At 34.6% G+C, this 13,619-nt stretch overlaps 1 protein-coding gene across 1 annotated transcript in view; it reads left to right on the plus strand.

The window, feature by feature from the left end:
- The window catches only part of LOC108730843 (uncharacterized), a 167,925-nt gene that overhangs the window by 97,217 nt on the left and 57,089 nt on the right, over positions 1-13,619 (plus strand). The gene's annotated exons all lie outside the window — the stretch shown is intronic.

The following is a 13,619-nucleotide window of genomic DNA, read 5'->3' on the forward strand; positions in this document are numbered from 1 at the left end:
GTCTTTCGCAGAGAGTGACCCGGAAGGGATTCCTTCCTGCTCGATAAGCTCAATTTTTTTCCACCGAACGCGACGGAAGGACAAACGATCGTAAACCCTCTTCGTCGAACTCGCTTATTCGCTGGTTCATCTCTTCCCGTTAGCCTCTCTCTCTCTCTCTATATATCTATCTATCGATCGATATTACTATCGAGCTTTTCTCTCAGACCGTCTACCTCCACCTCGGTAGATTCCCACAGGAGAATTGGGTCGTTTCGGGTGAGGCAAAGGCGGCTCGTTATCCCGAAAATCTTCCGAAGAGCTACGTAACGGGTAACTCCTTCACTCGACGGAAACCTTGGTAGCACTTCCTGTCAGTAATATTTAACAATTTCTACCTATCACCGGGATTTTATAGAGACTCCAACTCTTCGTGTCACGATAATTCTACCTCTTTACAATTTCATCGAGCATCCGACTTTATCGCAGTCTTACACGCCGAGAAAACTTTAACGCTATTGTAGCTACGGAATCTTCGAGTGAAGAAGAAAATATAAAATTACGATCCACTTTGAATTTGTGGGTGTTGTATTTACATAATTATAAGTTTCTGCATTTACGTTTCTCTATTTACGTTTCTGCTTTACAAATAAGACACAAATAAAACACATAATAACAATAAATCTTATACAAAAAGGAATAAAGTATTGTATGTAAAAATTAAAAAAGTTGATTTTTTCATTTTTACGTAATTGTGAATTTTACCATAATACTTTTCTTTACGAACTTTTCTTCATTTATTTTTGTAATATAATTTTTAATTAGCTTCTTTAATTGCGTTACGTGAAGGAAAATTTAAAAACACGATATTTTCACATATTATACAAATTTCTATACGCTTCGCGATCCCACGACGTTCACTAACATGTGATTCATGCAGGTATTATATCAGATATTTTTTTTTAACAAGTAACGCGAGATCTCATAGATCCAGGGATACGATCGTTACTATACATATAACGCGTGTTCTACCCTGAAACGAAAAGCCTTATCTCCATGATAGCCCTGCTTTTTAGTGACGACCATGAATGGCGAACACATGCGGAAAACATAAAGAGGATTCCATATTTACACGATTTTGCGGGTGCAGTAGCCAAGGATAAAAGCTACATAAAAGATAAAAAAAGCTGCCTTCATTTCATTAATGCCTGTCGCGTCATTCTCTCAGACTAAGCTAAACACGATAGGTATTAAGAGGAACGCAAACGTGAGGACAAAAACACGAATGCATGTGTCGAAAAGGCAACTAAAAGCTTTATAATCACAGCAAAAATTTGGATTGTTCCTTCTTTTGTAAGTCCTTAAAAAATATTAATATATCACATCTTACTCGAGTCGTTAAAGTATTAACATGCTTTTAATTTCTGTATTTCGGAAACACATCATCTGTGAATTCCCAATCTCATACATACAATGATTTATAAAGTCAGAATAATTAAAATATCGAATTGCATGTGTGATTATATATGTATCATCATCTAAAACTATCAGGCTATTCTTCGCTCTCTGATTAAAATAAAATGTATAATATTCACGAAACGTTAATATTCTAATAATGGATCTAGATACGGAAATAATCCGTTTCTTTATTATTTAAATCTATTTAAATGTAGTAAACTAATATTCTGTCGAAATTATTAAATCTTAATTATTAAATCAAATAATCTAAAGCTTATATATATAATTATTAAATCAAAGTGGAAAGAATTAAAATCTACATAAAGTTAAAACGGAAAATAAGCTTGTTATAATTTTAATATTTCAAAACTCATATTCTCACACACATACATTTCTTGCTACACAGTCGTTGGTCTGGATACGACTGTTTTGCAATGCATGACTCGTAGAACGATGATAGAGATCATCATCCTATCATCAAAGTATTCTCGGAAAGATACGGATACACAATCTTTCTTAACCGCTGCAGTACAGTTATAGTGAGTATGCACAACATGCAGCAAACAGACGAATATCTCGGGTGGGAAATCATTTGGCAAATAGCCTCTAAGAGCGCTTTCAACAGTAACAGAGGTGTTTTTGAGACGAATAATGTACAGCCGGTATGTGTAAATGGTCAAGCATTATTCATTCTCTCTTTGTTCACGGCAAGAGACAGAGATTATCCACGTGTCAAGAATAAGATAAAAACTGTAAATACATAGGTATCGTAGCTAATGTCTTATTAAAATTATTACTTAATTCTACATTAATTACAATTCTGGAAGATATTTTAAAATTGCCACGCAAATTTTAGGCAGTGATGCTTTCTATCAAAAATCGAAAAGCTATTTTTCTTGAAAATTGTTAAAGCACGATACAATTATCTTACGAAGACAAAAAACGTTGACTCCTACAAGTTAAAATACGATAATTTTCATCAAACACGCGAATTGCAAACTCGATTGCGAATGAATCCAAGTGCTTGATTTCATGCCGGTCGTGAACGAGTCGTCGGTGCCACGTATTTCATCTCATTACTCAATTCGTAATTGTCGACGCAAACGGACGATATTCATCGCGAGGATCAAAGGACGCCCGATAGCGCCGAGCGGCGAAGCGAGACGTCGACAAACAGAATACGTAACTGTTGATTTTCGCGAGAGAAGAGCGAATGATGAATATTAGTCTCTCCCTTACCCTCTCGTCTCTTAGCTTATGAAATAAGTGGAGTCGAATGCGAGTTGCAACGCTACGTACGAATAAGTACATCAAAGGATAATTGGCCAGACAGCCAGGTTTATGTGGCTACGAATTTCATAGAGAGAGATTGAGATAGATAGATATATAATAGAGAGAGAGAGAGAGAGAGAGAGAGGGAGGGAGAGGGAGGTAAATAATTTTTCCCTAAATGACATTTTTCCCCTTTTTCCGCGTGTACCCCATAAAAAAATAAAAACTGTCCGTCAAAGGAAACATAATTTGATATCATCGCGTTCTAATGGACCGTTTATGCACATGCTTAAAGTCATTATAGCTATGACTTTAATAACTTGCTTCGAATCTTGCTCCCTAGAAACTCTACGAAATTTTCTACCATGCATTTGTCACTGTTAAATGATATCAACCAATTAGAGCTAAAAAGAAGTAATTTTACTTAGAGCGATATCTGTTTGTTCTATACAATTCCTGTGTTTTCTTTGCGTTCTTTAATCTGAGAAACTGTGTTCATTTACACTAGCTCCACACTAGTCAGATTTGATAAAAATTGAATGTAAGAGAGTATTGCTATTACTAAGGCTGTGTTCTAATATATTTACTACCAGTGCTGAAAATATATTATGAACGTAACCTATAAATTTTTAGTACTAACAGTAAAACTGGTAGGAATGCAGCTTAAATAGTAAAGTAAATAGTAGAAGCGCATCTCGTACTGTTAAAAGTGATTTGAGAAAATGCATACAATTAGCGCGTCGCTGAAAGTCCGTGTAATTTTGTGAAAAAAGTGAGACAATTACGAGCACTAAACCAGAATTTCGAAAAAGCTTTTAGGATGGCTTTTTAAACGCGATGCCGAGTGCACCGCGTCATCCTGGTACAAGTGTTCTCACAATTATACGAGCCGGAGTTGTGATACGAGACGTAACGCATTTTATTTGAGCGAATAATGGGAGCGAGAGTAATCGGTCCCCTTAATTGGCTGTCGAGCGAGGTCGACGAAGGAGTCGGAAAATTTCTTTCTCCTGAGACGAGAAGGAAAGACGGCGAACGAGCAGTCGTTTTCCCTTCGCCAAAGTGGCCGTCGTTCCCGCGATCGTTAAGCTCTGGCCAGCTTAAAGTCTCCCATGGGGATAAGGCGATATCACAGCGCAGATACCGTACGTACCGTATGTCGCTCTTTTATTTTTCGCGGCTACTGTTTACGTAACTCGTACTGAAAGCAGAACAAATCGCTTGCGTTTCCACAAATGGCAAACCCGACAAATCGCGACGCGTTATCTCGTTTAAAAGATATAGGGAGTTCATACGCGCGCGTTCCTTCCTGATATATATCATTTCCAAGTTATATAAATATGATGTATAATGAATTTTAAGTGTGTTAAGCGGCCCCCATAGATGCTCAATATTATTGTACAATTATTTTGTACAATATTCCCTACTGATTAACTGATAAAATATCATGAGTTACCCCGAATAGTTAATCAGTATATTGAAACACTTTTTCTTAAGGGTTATTAATGCTCCGTTTAAACAATTCAAAACAAAGGTTCAATATATTGCTTTCAGAAAATCAAAATTGTGTAACATCTCAATAATATGGATTGTATTTGATATCACGTTGCAGAACATTTAAACATCTTACTTTGTTTAATAATTTACTAAATTTTATGTATAATGAAGTATTGTCCTAACATAATGTATATATATACATATATATATAATAAAAATGTGGAAAATATTATAATTTCTATTTATATTAAATAATAATGACGTATTTAAAATTTAATTCGATATTGGTTTATAACAGATACATTATTTAATAGAAAAATTTGTGGAGAAATAGATCTTTACGACAGTCAAGAATACGACTTTAAAATCAAGATCGCCGAGAGTTACGCAAGAAGTAAACGTACGAAGAGATGAGAAGATTGTTGTTGCCCGAATCTAGAAAACGGGTTACTCACCTCTTCAGCGTTAATTTTGTCGCTGCCCCACCGATGCGAAGGAGCGAAAACGGATGCCAGAGGCATGACGATGTTCATGGAAAACGGACAGTCGGACTATCGTGATATTTCTCTCTCTCTCACGCGCCTCTTCATCTTTGACTCTTACGAAGATTAGGTCGAACTATAAATACGAGGCGCCAATCTGACCGAGCCGGACTGAAGTAACCGGACGCGAAACCTCGTCGTTCTCTAACTGCCTTTGCATAACCGCGCGAGAACATCTTCATGAATGAATCGGAACGAGCGCAATGATATTTTCGTTCGCCTCAAGTTCGAACATTTATTCATAACAGCTACGTATTCTCAATAAAAAAAATAAAGCGAAGTGTTTACAATAAAAAAGTAAGATCTGATTGCGTTTACAAACATATGCCGATCAGATATAAAAATTATTATTAATATTTTTCTAATTTCATCTGATACAGTATTATCTCGTATTAAAAAAACTCCACAAAAATATTTTTCTATTAAATTAGTATACTTTCTCTATTAAATGTACTAATTCTAGTACTGTTATAAATTTTAGGATGAAAATGAGAACTCTTATTTAGAATTCTTATATTACATAAATACCTTGAAATTCTTTGGCGCTAAATTTTGCAAGGAATTCATATGTAGCATCATCACCGACGTCTCTGAAATATCGCTGCGTTTCTGAAATCATGCGATAAAGAATTCGTCAAGTTTTAAACTTTATTTTCACATATGCATATATTACAAAAAATATGAGTCAAAATATGCAGTGTATTATCCAAATTTTTCCAACTTGATATCTTCAATAAAAAAAAACGACTCAAACTAGATTATCGTTATTAGCCAAGTTAGCCTACCGATTCTAATTTCCCATTAACTTTAATATTATTTAAATAAAAACGTGCAAGAAAGTTTAGTTCTTAGTAGTTACGAAAAACGTTTTTTAGCTTATAATATACTATTAGATTTTGTAAATAGCCTGCGTAATACGAACAATAGAAATCAAGTTTAGACATTCCAACATGCAGGTCCGAGATAGTCATAAAAGTAGTAAATAAACAACATGCTGACCATATTTTATCGCAAACTACCGTCTAGTCCGTTGGTTGCGTTAGCGAAAATGAGAAAAACCTTGCACGCGGTCCATTTTAACTTGTTGAAATGTATCTGTATCCATTATATTGTGTGCACAATGGTTCGTAACTCTGTTTAATTCAGTAAAATTAACTTCATCGTGCATCTAAAACGAACCACCTGCAATGTAGATAAAATTGCTATTCATAGAACGATACATAACCGTTCTAACTACTGTTATTCAGTTTAAAAATTGCGGCATGTTTTTCAGTGTATCTGCATGTGCAATCTGTTCACAGCGGCAGGCTAATAAAATAATACAAATTCATATGTTCTTTCTGAGCCATTGTAACAACATTTGGATTACAAATAAAACAAAATTATCAACCATTATTTTCCTTTATGCTTTTGTCCGATCGAAATTAACGCAATTGAAAAATTTAGTATAAATATTAGATGAAACATTACAATATTTTGTCATATAAAATGAATTTGCACAATGAATAGTTTCGTTTTATTGTATTGCAGGATAAAATTATAGTTCGTGAAATATTCGCAACCTATTTTATGATATCCTATTTATTAAGTAATACCAATTAAAAGTACCTCACGAATTACGTATTCTCGAATCTTGAACTTAACTCTTCGTCACATATTTCATATGAATAAACAATGAATGAAACTAAATTGGCAAGTAAGTTGCCCAGTAAACGATGTCATGGCAAGGATTGGTGTGAGGAATTCGCTTGGAGCTTAAATTGTCATCAAAGTCGTTCCCTTGCGAGAGCGCAGATACGTGAGTTACTTAACGAATTAACCATTCAGCGAGGAACGTCTCTCTGCGGATTTAATATCATCCGTCTTCGTGCGCGTCGAGAGGACACTGCTAGAAGTGACGAGTTCCTTAATGATTTATTAGTGAAACTGTCTGTAGATAGGCGATCCTATATGTGAGAAATAACTGAGTCCTCGTACCTTTACGGCGATGTATACATAAGCATTATGCGTAATGAATTTTAATTAATTAATAACATACGCATACCATTTCTTCCCAGATACTGTATGTATAATATAATCCAGAATTAGGAAGTCATGTATAACTTGTTATATGTATAACAAAGTTACAGTTAAGTCTAATACACAATTGAAAAGCATACAGGTAATACAGATTTCAATCTATCAAAAACCATATATTCTGGTATACACGGTTTCTGATAAGTTGAAATTTGTTATTCTCTGTTCCTACTTATTACCTATACTTTTCAATTGTGTCTCAGCCTTTAGAGTTATTTTTCATTTAGTAACTGTATATCTTCGTTCTTTTTTTTATCTGTAGTTGTAAATTTTTTATCTTAGTTATATTTTTTAAAATAAGTATCTAATTAATTTAATATTACTTTTATAGTAATTTATTTACTATTTATTTTATATCAAACTTGTTTGTCAACATACGGGATAAAAATGAAGTATGCAGAGAACAATCAGCGATTTTTCTTATGATTAGAATGTATCTTTATTCTTGATAGCATATTTTTTAAGTATCTATATTAAGAATTACACTAGAATCTTTTTAATATGTAAATGCATCTTAATATTGATACCATTATTTTGAGATTCTAAGTGTATAAATATATTAAATTAATTTACTATAAATACAATATCGACTGTTTAGTATAATAAATAAAATAATTTAGTAATGTTAGAAATATATAAGATTCTTGTATTTAGAAATTACAAAAAAATTAATTAAAAAAGTAATTGAAAACCTTTTAAGGCTTGTTATTTTAATACATGTCACAACTATTATCAACGCACAACACAATATTAATTAAACAAATGATACTCAATATTTTTGTTGGATTGACATAGTTCTCCTTTCAATTTACGCAATTCATGTTAGTTCGTGAACGTTCGGATGTTCACAACAGTTCCCATGGTAGTCCACAAACGTTACTTTGACTAACAACTTTGACTAGGTATGACTATAGAAGTAATTTTCCACGACTACGAACTACGTATAATGAGAATTTGAGTTCACGTTCTCATCAAGAATAACTTGCTAGTGGACAAGGAAGCTTTATTAGAAATGCCATTTTAGAACTAAATGCCTCATTTGCGGAAATTATATTCAAGGGTATTTTTTTGTCAGAACAGATTAATTAATTAATACATAATTATAATATAAAATCGGATTCTTATCGATAAAAATTGGATAACTGTATGTTAGTTTTATGCGCCACAATCATTAACAACATATAATATGTCTGCACCGCAGCATTTGTGCAGCAACTTGTAACTCGTGCAGGAGCGAAAAACGCGTGAAAAACAAAACGCAAGAAGTGCTATTACGTTCTTATCGCAAGAGTACACTTGACCTCGCGAAGCTCGCGCCTGTGATCTCATGACTTTATAAGAAAGCTTGACAAATTGCAGTCGCGCCTTAAAACCGTCGTCAGTTGGTACAGATTCTGCCACAGCACCTAAAGGCACCTCCTTTTGCATGGTGGCACTGCAGGCTCTGAGCATCCTCTTGCCTGCCTCTTAACGTGTACTCAATGCATGTTGAAGGACTAACAACAATCGACATGCATGTTGAAGGACTAACAACAATCGGTACCGCGAATAGAACTGAAAAGAATGGCGATGCTGAAGAGCCACATTCATACTGCCTGATGTACAACTCGGTCCTCTTTGTTCTTTATATGGAATAAAAAGCCCATCCAAGCACAATTCTAATAGAAATAATTCAATTTTAAAGGACAGATTTAAACTCTGCAGATTGTAAAGTTTAAATTGTAATTTTGATAATTATAAATAAATAAAATACAGTTTATATAATTTATATTTATATGACAATTTATATTTATATGCTGATGAAATGCATATTTGTCGATTATACCAATAGCGTAATAAAATTAAAGTGCTATATTTGGCGTGGAAAGATCGCAATATATTGCGTAATTATTAAATGCTGAACAAATGAATTAAATAATAAACTTGATAACTCATTTCTATGCAATTCGAATGTAATTACGAACAATATATTATTTGCGTTGAGCAAAATAAAAAATGCAAAAAGTTTAATTATGTGCGTATATTTCGAAACAAATCAGTCGAAATTAATGTTTCCAGTATTTTTTATTAGTCAGAAATTTTCACATAGAACAAAACGTAGAATAGGATGTGCATATCCCTAAAATTACAGTTCATCAGCTATAAACAAAATTCCTTTATCTGTATGAACTTCTGCGCAAGAAGTGAGGTAATAAAGCGTTCTAATCCTTCCACGCGCGCGGCTTGTTCGATGTTTGACTTTTAGCTTGAAAAGCCACGCTAACGAAGTCCTCGCGACTTCTAAACTGAGTCATACTCTGAAGGATCCTCGTAGATGAGAAAGTGGCTTCGTCCCTCGATGAAACAAACGAACCATGCACGAACACTCGCTAATTAAAAGACATCTATTGCAGTCAGGAAAAGTGTGAAAAGTTATTCTTCCCGAAAAATTATATTTAACGTTTTAAAAATCTAAAAAATCACACACACACACACAATGTCTAATGTAAAATTCCATTTAATAATAAGTACTATTTTTAACAGAAATAATATCTTAATAATACATTTTGCACTGTTAAATCTATAATGTCAAATTTAACTTAACGTGAGTCGCCACTGCTCCTACTCAATCGTATCGTTATTTTATACTAAAACAATGGTTATATTTGACACTGTACAGTGTCAATTTGATACTACATATATAGTGTCAAATTGACACGATATGGAGTCAAATTTAACTATCGTTTTGGTAAAAAAATAATGATATATTTAGTAGGAGCAGTGGCGACTCACGTTAGGTTAAATTTGACATTATAGATTTAACAGTGTGTAATTATAGAATAGCAATACATCATAACAGTAAAAAAGATTGTAAAATTTAAAATATGACTTATAAATTATAAATTATAATTATTATCCTTTTCTTAATATGTGTGTGATATATACTTTTCGATTACTTAATTAATAATTCTAAATATTACTTCTTAGAAATGCTTCGCAGGCAATTTTTATTCATTCTCAGAAAACATATATCGAATTTATAAATTCGATTTCGGATTATCCAACCACATTAGGTGTGAGAAATCAGTGCCCGTTTATCCCAGCTAAACGTTTTTTTAGTATCCATATCTTTTATAGTTATAGTCGTTACACGCGTAAGAAATTTTCCACGTCTGCGGCGTTAAAAATTGGGATATCGGGTTTCGAATTTCGATTTCGAACGAACTGCGATTTGAGAGAGAATCCACGGCTTTTCGATCAGATCTGTGAAACAATGCGCGATCCCGTGGGCACGTTCGAATCCCACGTTCGGATTCTGCAGCTCGCGTGCGTTGCGGATTCGCGTGTGTCCGTAACTCAGTTAGCTACATTGGAAATTACAGCCGGTACACGATATTACATGCACCGCTCGTGCACGCGGGTCCATTTATATTCACGCTCGCGCCGCTCCGCGAATAACTCCTATATTCCCACGTGGCGCGCGATTCCACCACGTGTGTTTGCCGCACGCGCGCTGATGCACACGAACGGTGCATTCTATGGACGATACGTCAGTGCGTATGCATCATACCCTATGAATATTGGACGACTGATCGAGAGAAATTCGCCATTTGTCGTTTCACGTCGCACAGGACGAGAAATCCATTCTTTATCCATCACACACACAGCGATTATGATTACGAAAAAATATGCATATTTAATCTCATCCGTTATATCACTTTCTCTTAACAAATTTAAAGAATAAAATGAAAATTGTAATAAAAATTGCATTACATGTACACACATATATGTTGTAAAGAAAATATCTTTTTGCAAAAAAATATACATAGAACATAAATTACGATATAAAGAGATAAAGTCCATAAAAGATACTTAAAAAATTAATTTGTACGATATGGAATATAACATACAGTGAGTTTCATTTCCTGTACATATATTCCTTGATATAATAACAAAATGAGAATTGTACGGATTTTCACAAGCGGTCCTGTTTCTGACAGATATACTATCTTTATGGATTTGAACCGTGGCCGTAAAGAGACCAAGTGTTAAAACAAACGATTATGTTACCGACTATGACTTTCGCATGACCGGATTGCATGGTTTCCGTGCATGTGCATGTGCATGTGCATAAGTCATGTATAGCTGGCTAGAACGTTAGGATAGCCCTGTGCCTTCCGCCACAGTGCAGAATGGAGTTAAATGTGCCGTGCATAAGTGGGTAACGTTTCCGAAGCAGGGCTGCACAACCTCCTGCTCCGTTTCCTCGCTCTACATCACCCTCTGCACTTGCTTCCTTCTGTCTTATTTCCTCTAACTTTGTCACGACCGTTTCTTCTTTTTCTCGCACCCCCTTTCCGTCCGCTCTCATCCTCTCGCTTCCATCTCGCACCTGGCTAATGCCAAGATACTTTAACCACCCTCATTCTTTCGTCGTCTTTTGAATTGCTACGCAATGTAGCGGCGACCGCAGTGAAGCAAAATGCTTTAAGCTCATTCCCGTCGTTTGAACTTCGGCAGCGGAACAGGATTTGGAAGCGAAATTTTGATAGTCGTTTTCGTACATTCGTTTTCACCGCGAGTTCTTATAATCAGCTCCGATATAATCGCGAGATACGTTACGTTCAATTCAATACGTATTTCGAAAACTTAGTAAAAAATTTTAGATAAAAAATCTAGACAGAAAGAAGTTAAAACTGTGTACTTGTGTGTGTGTGGGATGTATAACATAAAAATTTTTTAAAAAGTTAATTGTATGAGTTTTCCTAAATATGTATAAAACTCTAGAAATATTAATCATCGTGCTTTTTAGGTATGGTAATAATCATAATAAATAGCATATTAAATTAACAGAGATATGTAAAATGGTGTACTTATAAAAATTTAAAGATTTAATAAACATTTTAATATTTTACGAAAAATTATAATTTTAAATAAAAATACATTATAATAAAGCATACTGTCAAATTCCGTGACACCATTTCCACAGCTATTTTGCGCATTGTGCCTGTATAATTGAATTGGATATCATGTGCTGCCAGAGGCCACGTGATGCCTTTAAAATTTAAAATAATACGAGAAGCATTTACGGTCTTTCTGTCGCACTGTAAGAAGCAGAACACAGGTTCTTTCAGACGTTGTGAATTCGACGGGTTTATGGAGGTCGTTGCATTCAACTTTTGTACTTTTGCTCCAGATTTTCTCACACATTAGTCGTTTGTCGCAAGCAGGAATATCTCTATCTCTCTCTTTCATTATTCAAGAATTCGCTACGCGACAGCGGAATGTAGATTATTGCATTCGCACTTTAACACGACGACGTGAAATTGTTCTTCTTTTGCGTGTTTCTCGCGTTAAAAACATGCACACGCTTGTTGCGATACCCAGAAAAGAATACCTCTTCATCATACAAGGTAAATTAAGCACTTCGTGCAAGAGATGTTCACAGAAACGCACGTTTTTCTCCTTTCTTTTTTGCTACATTTTTAAACTTTCTCACGCGCAAATACAAAGTGCATATTATTTTTAACTTGAACAAAAGAGCGTTTTGCTTTAAATCTCTTTTTTGTTTTGTTGCAATGTATTTTATAATTATATGTATAATATTTTATTTTTATATAATATTATAACTATTTTTAAAACACACACACACGCACGCGCGCGCATATATGTATAGAATATGTCGTGTGTATATTAAGTTATAAATATTAAAAATGTATTAAATGTTATAAATAGACTGGGAAATGTAAAACTTTCTAAAGGAGTATTCTATTTGCTGCTTTCTCTGACAATAATTTTCTCTGTAATTTTCTCTGTATTTGTGTAAAATTCCTGTCGAAGAGAGCGATTTTTTTTTTATTGAGAGGATGAGTCGACGTTGCTACACTAATAGTCGCTGCGGGCTGTCGCAGATAATCTTTTTTCTTGTCACCATATTGCTTTAATCGACGCGTATGCGCGGCTATTTTCCGTGCAACCGCCAGCAACATAAAAAGTGCCCTGTTTTGCTTGATTTATGCGACCGTGTTCGACGCAATCTACTGACGCGTGAATAAAATCGACAGCGATTAATGATTGATTTCCAACAAGAAGTCGCGTAGGTTCAATGTTATAGATTGACGCGTGCAACAAATCGCAACTCGATATTGAAACACGTTCGACGGATTTTTCGGTTCCGAAAACAGCGACTGACGAAAATGTTCCTCTCTCTTGAAAGTTAAATAAAATTCTCATATCGTTGACGAGCGATACGCGACAGAAAAAATATATTAAATTACGATTTAACGATTATTGAATTACTTTACATCGTAAACGCGACGGTAACGTTTGCGTTTTAACTGACAGTTCAATATGTCGGTTTATATTCGCGAACCATTTTCGCGAAAATAAACTCTGCACCGTGTCATATACACCACAAATATGATTCTGGAAAGTATTTTAAATATTATGCGTTTTCTTTCGTTGCAAATGGAACTAATTTAATTCCCAAACAACCGTTCGACGACGAACGTCGGGTCGTATATGCTAATAGAAAGCATTAAACTATCCGTTTATAATTTAATCATTTCACGTCAAATATTACGATATTCCAACAGCACATAAGCGAAATCGCAAATTGTGCTTTTTCGCGACGTAACAAGTTTTGCTCGATGAGAAATTCACGTGCAGCGTGAGAGCAATGAGTCATGTATTCCGCAGTGTGCGCGATCTCATTATTATCACGACCGACGTTTCTATACATGGTGTGGACATAGCGGTACAATTCATTGCAGCGCGGCGCAGATAGGTATATACGAGTGCCGTTAACAGCAAATT

The sequence above is a fragment of the Mycetomoellerius zeteki genome, unplaced genomic scaffold (genome assembly GCF_001594055.1).
Source record: "Mycetomoellerius zeteki isolate Tzet28-1 unplaced genomic scaffold, Tzet1.0 scaffold98, whole genome shotgun sequence".
NCBI classification, from domain to species: Eukaryota; Metazoa; Arthropoda; class Insecta; order Hymenoptera; family Formicidae; genus Mycetomoellerius; species Mycetomoellerius zeteki.